Source organism: Panthera onca, chromosome A2 (assembly GCF_046562875.1).
Source record: "Panthera onca isolate mPanOnc1 chromosome A2, mPanOnc1 haplotype 2, whole genome shotgun sequence".
In the NCBI taxonomy this organism is placed as follows: Eukaryota; Metazoa; Chordata; class Mammalia; order Carnivora; family Felidae; genus Panthera; species Panthera onca.
Genome location: NC_138340.1, coordinates 118,323,638 through 118,331,909, shown reverse-complemented (window position 1 = coordinate 118,331,909; position 8,272 = coordinate 118,323,638). Strand labels below are relative to the sequence as shown.

The 8,272-nt window shown below is 44.0% G+C and overlaps 1 protein-coding gene across 1 annotated transcript in view; it reads left to right on the top strand.

The window, feature by feature from the left end:
* SKAP2 (src kinase associated phosphoprotein 2) overlaps window positions 1–8,272 on the top strand; it is a 238,658-nt gene that overhangs the window by 192,653 nt on the left and 37,733 nt on the right. The window contains exons 16-18 of the transcript XR_014137299.1: window positions 5,357–5,508; window positions 6,957–7,122; window positions 7,854–7,964. The gene's annotated coding sequence lies outside the window, so the exon portion shown is untranslated. The remainder of the gene's footprint in view (window positions 1–5,356; window positions 5,509–6,956; window positions 7,123–7,853; window positions 7,965–8,272) is intronic.

Genomic DNA, 8,272 nt, shown 5'->3' with positions numbered 1-8,272 from the left:
TATAGGGGACATTAAAACAAGACGATGGTCAACAGCAATCACTTTATAGCACTTGCGGGACATTAGAAATCAGTATATTGAGAAGCCTCCAGTTAAAGAGGACTTGGAGTGGTTACCGTGCAGCAGGCATTGGTGTCGCATCAATTGCGATAACGTGATCTGTCATAAAGACGAGGTGCGAAGGTTGTCTTTGGCCGTGAGCTCTTTAAGAGAGAGGCTCTTGCATGCTGTTTTTGAGCCCAACAAGTGAGTTACGGAATCCCATAGGAGTCCCTCCTTACCCACAAGTCACTGCTTTTAGCCATGGTAGTCGGCTTTTCAAAATCGCTCAGGTCATAGCCAGGGCAGGATTTTAACATCCTCTTTAGTCTCACCAAATGCCCCTTGTTCTCTCATTTTCCGTGATAAGAGGCCGGAGGCTAAAATGGTGGCATATCACCGGTCTGCGGGAAGCGGATTTGCCCTTTCGGGAATTCTGTGGTTGTAGTGGAGTGATTGGGACAAGCATGGTGACATACTCCTAGGGCCGGAGTCTCATGGAACCGCCCGGTCGCTATATTGGCACGTGTTCTACCGTGGCAGCTCTGGAAGGCTATCCGGTCCACCTGGGGACCACCTGTTTTCACAGCCCAGTCCCCGGATCACTGAATTCAACTAGTGGCAGCCCCTTCTGAAAAGAGTCATCAATTCAAAAAGAAATCTTTGTGTTTGCATATTTAAAGCCAAGATAATTATTGGCAGTCTCTGCATAACAAATGTAATTTCAATTAGACTCTTTTTCTAAATTAAAAACTATTGCTCGTGTGTAATGAGTATTCCTAGTTTTGTTTTGTTTTTTTTTTTTAGTGCATTTTTAATGTTTTTATTCGAGGAACATTAAGAGCATTGAACAAAACGCTGTCCAATTACTGTATAATGTTAACAAATATGCCGAATCCTTCGTTTCTGTGCGAGTAAGTGAAGCTTGTGGAACAAGACGGGGCAAGCCGATGATCACCGAGATTTTCAACGCTAAGCTAGATGGGACAATATTTGAAATTGTATGGCTACAGAATAGATTCTTTGGCTTGAAAGTTGCCAGGAGTTGTCAAATTCTTCTTAATGGCTTACTGTCTCTAACATCTTTTTAAAGTTTATTTTTGAGAGAGAGAGATCAAGTGGGGCAGAGAGAGAGGGAGACAGAGAAGCCCAGGCAGGCTCCACACTGTCAGCACAGAGCCCACGGTGGGGCTTGAACTCACAGACCGTGAGATCGTGACCTGAGCCCAAATCAAGAGTCAGAGGCTTAACTGACTGAATCACCCAGGCGCCCCAGTATCTCTAACATTTGATAATGTTGTACGTTTCTTATGTTGAAACATTGTTGAAACTTCTACCCATACCTCGGCTATTGGATCAAATTAAAAACAGTATATGGCCTTCTGATAGTATATGAAACGATTGGTTGCAAAGAAAAATTTTGTCGTGGGACGCAGGGTCATTTTGGTACTCTCCGGCAGATTCCAAAAAGATGGAATTGAATAGAAAAATCAAACCAGACATCCTTATCTCCTTGCCTTGCTAACTGGTTTCTGTGGCTTTCACCGCCTGGAAGCTTATCACCAGCACATAGCGTAGCAGTTGGGGCTGTCGTTGTTGATGAAGAGAAGTTTATTTTTGGTGCTGGCATCATGGATAAAACAGCCCAGGAAAAGTGAATATCCGAATATATTCTCTCCATCTGACATTGTATCACTTGCCTCGGGCCTCTCCACAGTGTGGTTTCTTTCTATGTGGAGAGAAGCAATTAAAAAAAAATCACCTGCTAAAACGGAGCTTGGATGTTGCTTTCCCATTTTCTGTAAGCAGGTTGGCTATTTTGCCCTTGAGCCTTAAGAAGCGTTGCTGATTGGCTGTTTGTTATTTTTTAATAATATATGGCATGTATCCAAGTAAGCATTCCGATGACCTCGACAATAAAATGTGATTCTTGGCTGCAAGGTCTATGGGGGGATGGCAGGCTGCCAGCCACTCATACATCATTTACAGGTGGCTGTTTCTGACAGGCTGGTGTTAGTTATTGTAAATGAGTGACAGTCCCTATAAGTCACCTGTAAGCCTTACTCCACTGGCCTCGGGCTTCCCGGATGCCCCGGCCCCTTCAGCACACGTGCTCCTCCCTGTCGAAGACCCTCATTCACAGACCCTCCCGTGCACGCTGCTGTCTGCCTGGGCTCATCAGTACGTGGCACTACCTTGTATGTGATTGACGATAATTAGGTTTCAACTGCCTTCTGATGCAGAAATACTATTAGAGCACGGCCAATTCTGGTCCTGTAATCTTGCCTCTGAAAGGGTATTGATTCACTCTTTCACATTTTTAAAAGGTCATGGCAATAATTCCATCTGAACTGTGCTAAGTGAAAATAGTTTGTAGAAATAATATGGTTGCTTCTTCGTTCCATGGTAATTGAAAGCCGCAATGGCTTGTTTCTTTTAGTATATTTTAATTACATGTGTCTCTTTGTCCCATCTTCCCCTGATGGAGTGTTTGTGAAGTTATAAAACAGTCGGCCCGCTGTGTGAAATGTCTTCTGACTTTTGGGCAAAGAGGACTTTTTTGTTTTCCTACTGTGTGAAGTGAGGCCTAACCGAATACTTGGGTCATGTTGCCTTGTTAACGTAAGGCTTAAAAAGGGAAGACGTGATCCTTTTCCCTGGCACTATCACCTGCCTGCCTGTTTCAATGAGATTAGAGCACACTGGCCTTGGTAAACAGGATACCAAATTTGCGTGCTTTCCACAAATTTTCATCGTAGCTACTCGGTCCTTTCTGGGTCGACTGAAAACTAGTATTCTCGGTAGTTATCAGCCCATAATCAAATGAATTCGTTGTGAGCGTGCAGAGCTCCGGTAGGGTAACCACCCCGGGCAGGTGACAAGAAACTACGAATGCCGTAGCGTAAATTACTGGGAAACTCAGACTGCAGGTAGAGACTTTTTTCCTACGTCTCCAGCTTTGCCGAGGCGAAAGAATTTTAAAGTGCTTGAATCGCGTGTTTCGTGAAAGGGGCCGATCAGACTTTATGCTCTGAGCCACTCTGTATATGTCTCCCAGTTAGGGGGTGAGGAGTGGTGGGGAAGCCTCAGCTGTTTCTAATCTCAAAAATGAGCCCGTCATTGTACTTGCAAACTAAGGGGCATATTCTCACCCAGAGCATGGGGATTTACGCACATAATTACCATTAATGCTAATGGCATTTATGTCTGTACAGCCCCGCACATCAAGATGAGAATATATTTCCATGTCTTCATGCTGTGAAAGTCCATTTAATATCATTCATTTTACAACTTATTTTTTAAGATGATGTCCATATTCTGTCATGGCGTACATATGCCTAGTTAAAAGTAAATGTGGGAAATATTGGGAAGAGATGTGATAGCTAAACTTGTTCGCGTGGATGAAATATGGCTGAACTCAAATCCATTCATACTCTTTAAACACAACGCTCTATTCGGCTTTGAAACTGCTGGCACGCTTTTCATAGCGTTATAAATTTGTCAGCCTAATGGGACGTTTTGTAGATGTTTTCCTTTTTAAGTGCTTTAACAGGAGTAGGTATTCCATTGATCCAAAAATTCAGCTCAGCGTTTCATTTCTTCGAGATGGGAATCATACACTGGATGTCTATCAGAGATTAAGTGGTGGATAGTGCCCTCCATCTCGTCAAGGAAAGGCAATTCACTCCCTGCCGAAGTCTCCTCTCTTCTGGCCTCCGGGAACATCTCAAGAGGGGGGCCTGGTCTGCGGCCGGAGATGTCAATGGTCATCAGAACTTGAGGTTGTTCCACATCTACATCGATTGTATGATTCTCTTTATACATCAGGCCCAATAGCCTATTGAAAGGCGTCTTCACGTCTATGCTGGCCAAGCAAATTCAGATCCAGGTCTTGATTGATCTGTCCTGGGACTTTGACCATTAAACGAAAATGATGGATCTACCTCACCTGTCCGATCTGAAACCTTTCTCTTTGAGCCAGCCCAAAGCAAAAGGGTTCCGTGTTTAAAACGGAGACATAAGAATCCGACAGGCATGCTGAAATCCTTCCTGAGAGGTCTCTGTGGGTCTCCTTCAAAGGTATACGGCCTCCTCTGGGGGAAAGAGAAGAGCTTCGTAGCAGATCTCAGAAGGCTGTGCAAAGGAGCGAGGTCACTTCTGAACGGGCTCAAGATGGCCAACTGTGCCCAGCTGGGTGGCCTCGGGCACAGCACTGGACCGGAGTCTGTTTCCTCGTGGATAAGATTGAGCAGGATGAATACTGAGTGTTTTTACTGCCTTGAAATTTTATAACCAGTGCCATGCCGTATTTGGCTTTTATAAACATTAGGATTATGGTGAATTACAATGAATAACCGAAAGGAAACACTGGTGTCCAAGGGGTTAGGCGTGCGAGGAGGTGAGACTCCAGAGTATTATTAGATGTCTGGACACAAAATGCTAGTAGAACAGCTACGATGCAGGCCCAGAGCCTATGCCCGAGTCCAGACCACATCCTGATATGTGATTGCTTTGCGTGCGACTTGCCGACTTGACTCTTAGCAGCCTAGTAAGTTCCCCAAGCTGTGCTGTCAATCACTGTGACGTCCAACCTCCAGGCGTGGAATGCACTGGGCACCTGGTGAGGAAACGGTTTCTCACCTCATCTTGCCTAGCATGACCAAACCGGCAGGCTTTCCCGTACCAGTCACCAACATTCCCTGGGCATTTTCCTCTTAAGGTCACCGCTTCCTCAGTCACACTGATCACAGAACTCTTGTGATCCAAAAATTCAGCTCAGCGTTTCATTTCTTCGAGCCGGGAATCGTACACTGAATGTCTTACCAGAGATTAAGTGGTGGAAGGTGCCCTTCATCTCGTCAAGGAAAGGCGGTGCACTCCCTGCCAAAGTCTACTCTCTTCTGGCCTCTGGGAACATCTCAGGGGCAGGGCGTGGCCCTCCAAATTCCCTGGATTCTCGTAGTGTTTCGGTTTTCTTCTCAGTGCCCTAGAGCCCTGCTTTGTACATCCATGGCCCCTTCCACTCCACACCATTGCAGGTATTTCTGAAAAATTACATGATGCGGCTTTATTACATTATTCTCACGTTTAGAAATAGGGCTTCTTTGGCATTACTTCAACACCTATTGGGCCCCTACTATGTCTCAGCCTTGGGCGAGAGCCTGGGGACAGAACTGAATGAAACACCGTCCACGACTTCTAGGGCTCGATGAGTTAACATTTGTATAGCATTTGACAATTTCAAAAGACTTTCACATACATTTTCTTGTGTGCTGTGCACAATGTGGAGCCGATGGTACTCTTATTTCCATTTCAGAGGAAAATGGAGACAGAAAGACTGGATAAGCTGTTCAAGATCCCCTGGTTTAGAAGTATGAGTGTTGCCTCAAACCCAAGTCTTCCGGCCCCACACTCCTTGGTCTTACCTCTCTACCACGCGCCTACTCAGAACGACAACTCAAAACAGAGGTATGCCTGGTAAGCCCTTCTTGGGGTATTCCGTTTTTCTGAGAAGCATCAGACACTGTGAGCCAAAGACTAGAACAAGGGCCATAGTGCTCCAGAGAGGCTGGCAAGCGGTTTGCGCCAAATCCAAGCCTTGCCTGTTCGAGTCGTGCCTCCTTCAGGTGCTGAGGCAAGGACAGCCCATCCACTCTCAGAGTTTCCAGAATCACAGCTGGGTACTTTTTTGAACTCACACCATTGAAAACTATCAAGGTCAGAACATGATTGAAGAACCTTCTCCCTCTCTCTTAAGTTGCTGCGTTTATATGATATTGTTTTCCACTAAAGAAGGTTCTCTTAAAAATGAGGTTGAGATCCCTAAAGAAATTGCTTCAATCAGCAGCAGGGCTTAATGACTGTTAATGGGAAGTGGAGATAGGATAGTAAGTGTTACTTTGATTAATAAGAGAACTGCAGAGAATTTAAATTGTGCCACTGATGGATTATTTTCTTCAAGCTTGATAAGCACTTCTCATTTGTTCTTAAATTTGGTCAATACTGTTAAAGGCAGCAAAATGAAGTATAATTAATTCTATTACGGCTGCTCAGACTAAGTGTTACTAAGAAACAGATTATGATGCAGGCGACAGCAGAACTCACTGTGTTGACAGTCCGATGCTTTGAATACCTGTCGTTGCTTGCTGGCCTAAAAGAATGAAGAAAATATTTCTGTATCGTGATTGCGAGATACCTAAAACTGTTTTTATCACCTGCACGTGTTCCGCTGACCTAAATCAGGGAGTTATCAATGCCACGACCAGCTGCCTCTAAAATGATCCCGCCTTGGAAATATAGAGAGTAAATAAAAGATTGGGATCATATATCAGTTAAAACATTAGGAGCTGGATGCTCATTTTGAATTAATCACTAAGAAAATGAGATATTGATTTGATGTTGAGAGAAAGCTTTACATATTTCCTTTTCTTTCAAAGCTTCTGCTCCATATGATGAGCCACGCTTTTCTTTACCTTTGCTATTAATTTTACTTAGAAGAGTGGATAAACAGATGACATTCAGAGAAAAGATATCTTATTTTAGTAGGCAATTTTATTTACTCTGAGTACTAATGCCTACCATGGCACGAAATTAGACCCACGACTTCCCTTTTTTTCTGAAAACAGCAGGATTACACCAGCGTTTCCTGAATAGCTTTTTCCCTCCCTCCACCCTTTTTGAAAATCTATCACTATCTATTTATTTAAAGGACACAAATGACTTTATAAGTCATGCTCAATGTCGTGCCTGAATGTGGATTGATACATACGCGGTCTTACCTCCTGATTTTCAGCTTCTCATTCAGTGATTCCCATCCCTACAGCTCATTCTCCAGGGTATCTCTGGTTAATTCCAGGAGTGCTTCCAAGCCTTAAAATGAAAATAAATTAATTCTACTTCATATTTTTTTTTTAAAGGAAATAAGCAATGTGTCAGTCCTGTTTCACAGAAGCCACCAAATAACAGCAGGCTTTTACAACTCCAGAAAGGCTGGGAATCAGACTCCCGCTGCACATGTGTCCTTCTGTTCGCTATTTCTATTTCCAAGTCTTGTGCTTCTTCCAAAGTGTGTAAAGTCACTGGGTGAGTAATCCTGGATTAACATAAAACCTAAGCGTGGTGGGCTGATAGGGCAGTTGTAAAGTTTCCCTGAAGTTCTACTTCCGTTATTAAAATTGTAAACCTTATCTATTATGAATTGAGGACTAATTCTCCTGCCCCGATGTCCCATAAACATAATTTCTAAAGACGGGAAAATTATAGGAAGTGCATTTTAGACTAGAATGCGAAAGTCAAGCTATTCTAGAAGCCATTGGCGGGAGAGCTTATTTTTGGAGATAGAACACAGCGTCTGAGAAAGAGCCAGCAGCTGCCAGAAGCCCAGGTTCTGGAGCTTCTTATGCTGCTGCAAAGCTCTGAACGACCTTGGATGAGTGAGTCTCTTAATCCCTCTGGGACTAAGTTCTCTCCTCGGTAAGGTGAAGGGTTGGCCCCACTGATCTCCCTCAGCCTTTTCACCCTTGAAAACGCTGGCCTTTCAGTAAAGCTCAAGCCTAGGATATTTAAAGGGTGCTTTTAAAGCTCAAACTGACGTGGTCTGTGCAGATACTAGAATTCCCACAGTGCCTTAAGCTCACGATCTTCTGGGGCGGGTAATTCACTCTGCAAATGGAAAGTGGCCCCTGCCATATATCTATGCTAGAGACAGAATGGCTTGTCTCTGCCCTCAAGGCGCTTGCGTGCTAGTGGGGGTGCGGGGCGGCCATAAGCAGGCGTACAAACCCTCCATCCAGTAAGTGGGGTACTTTTTCCAGAAGTGCGTTGAAGAGATGCAAACCAGGAAGTGTTCACGTGATAAAACGGGCTCAGAGACAACTCTCTGGCAAGGGGAAACCAAGAGCGAGAAAACTGATTACCAGAGGAAGGTAAGTGGAAACATGGAAGGGATAATTCAGCCTGCTTTCCTGAGTGATTAAGGCAGAAATAAGCCAGGTACTCATCTACGTCGGCTCATTGCTTTGTCTGAGCTTCTCTTTTCTATTATATATACTTTCAAAGGGCTCTTGATAATTCAAGGGATAAACAAAACAAAACAAAACAAAGACAAGCAAAGGAACGATTGTTTCCGTTTCTTTTTACCCAGAGATTCCCAGCCATAACAACTCCAATCATCTTGACTTTGGCTTTCCAGATTGCTGCAGACAATTCAAGTTTAAAAACTTCGAGCTGGACT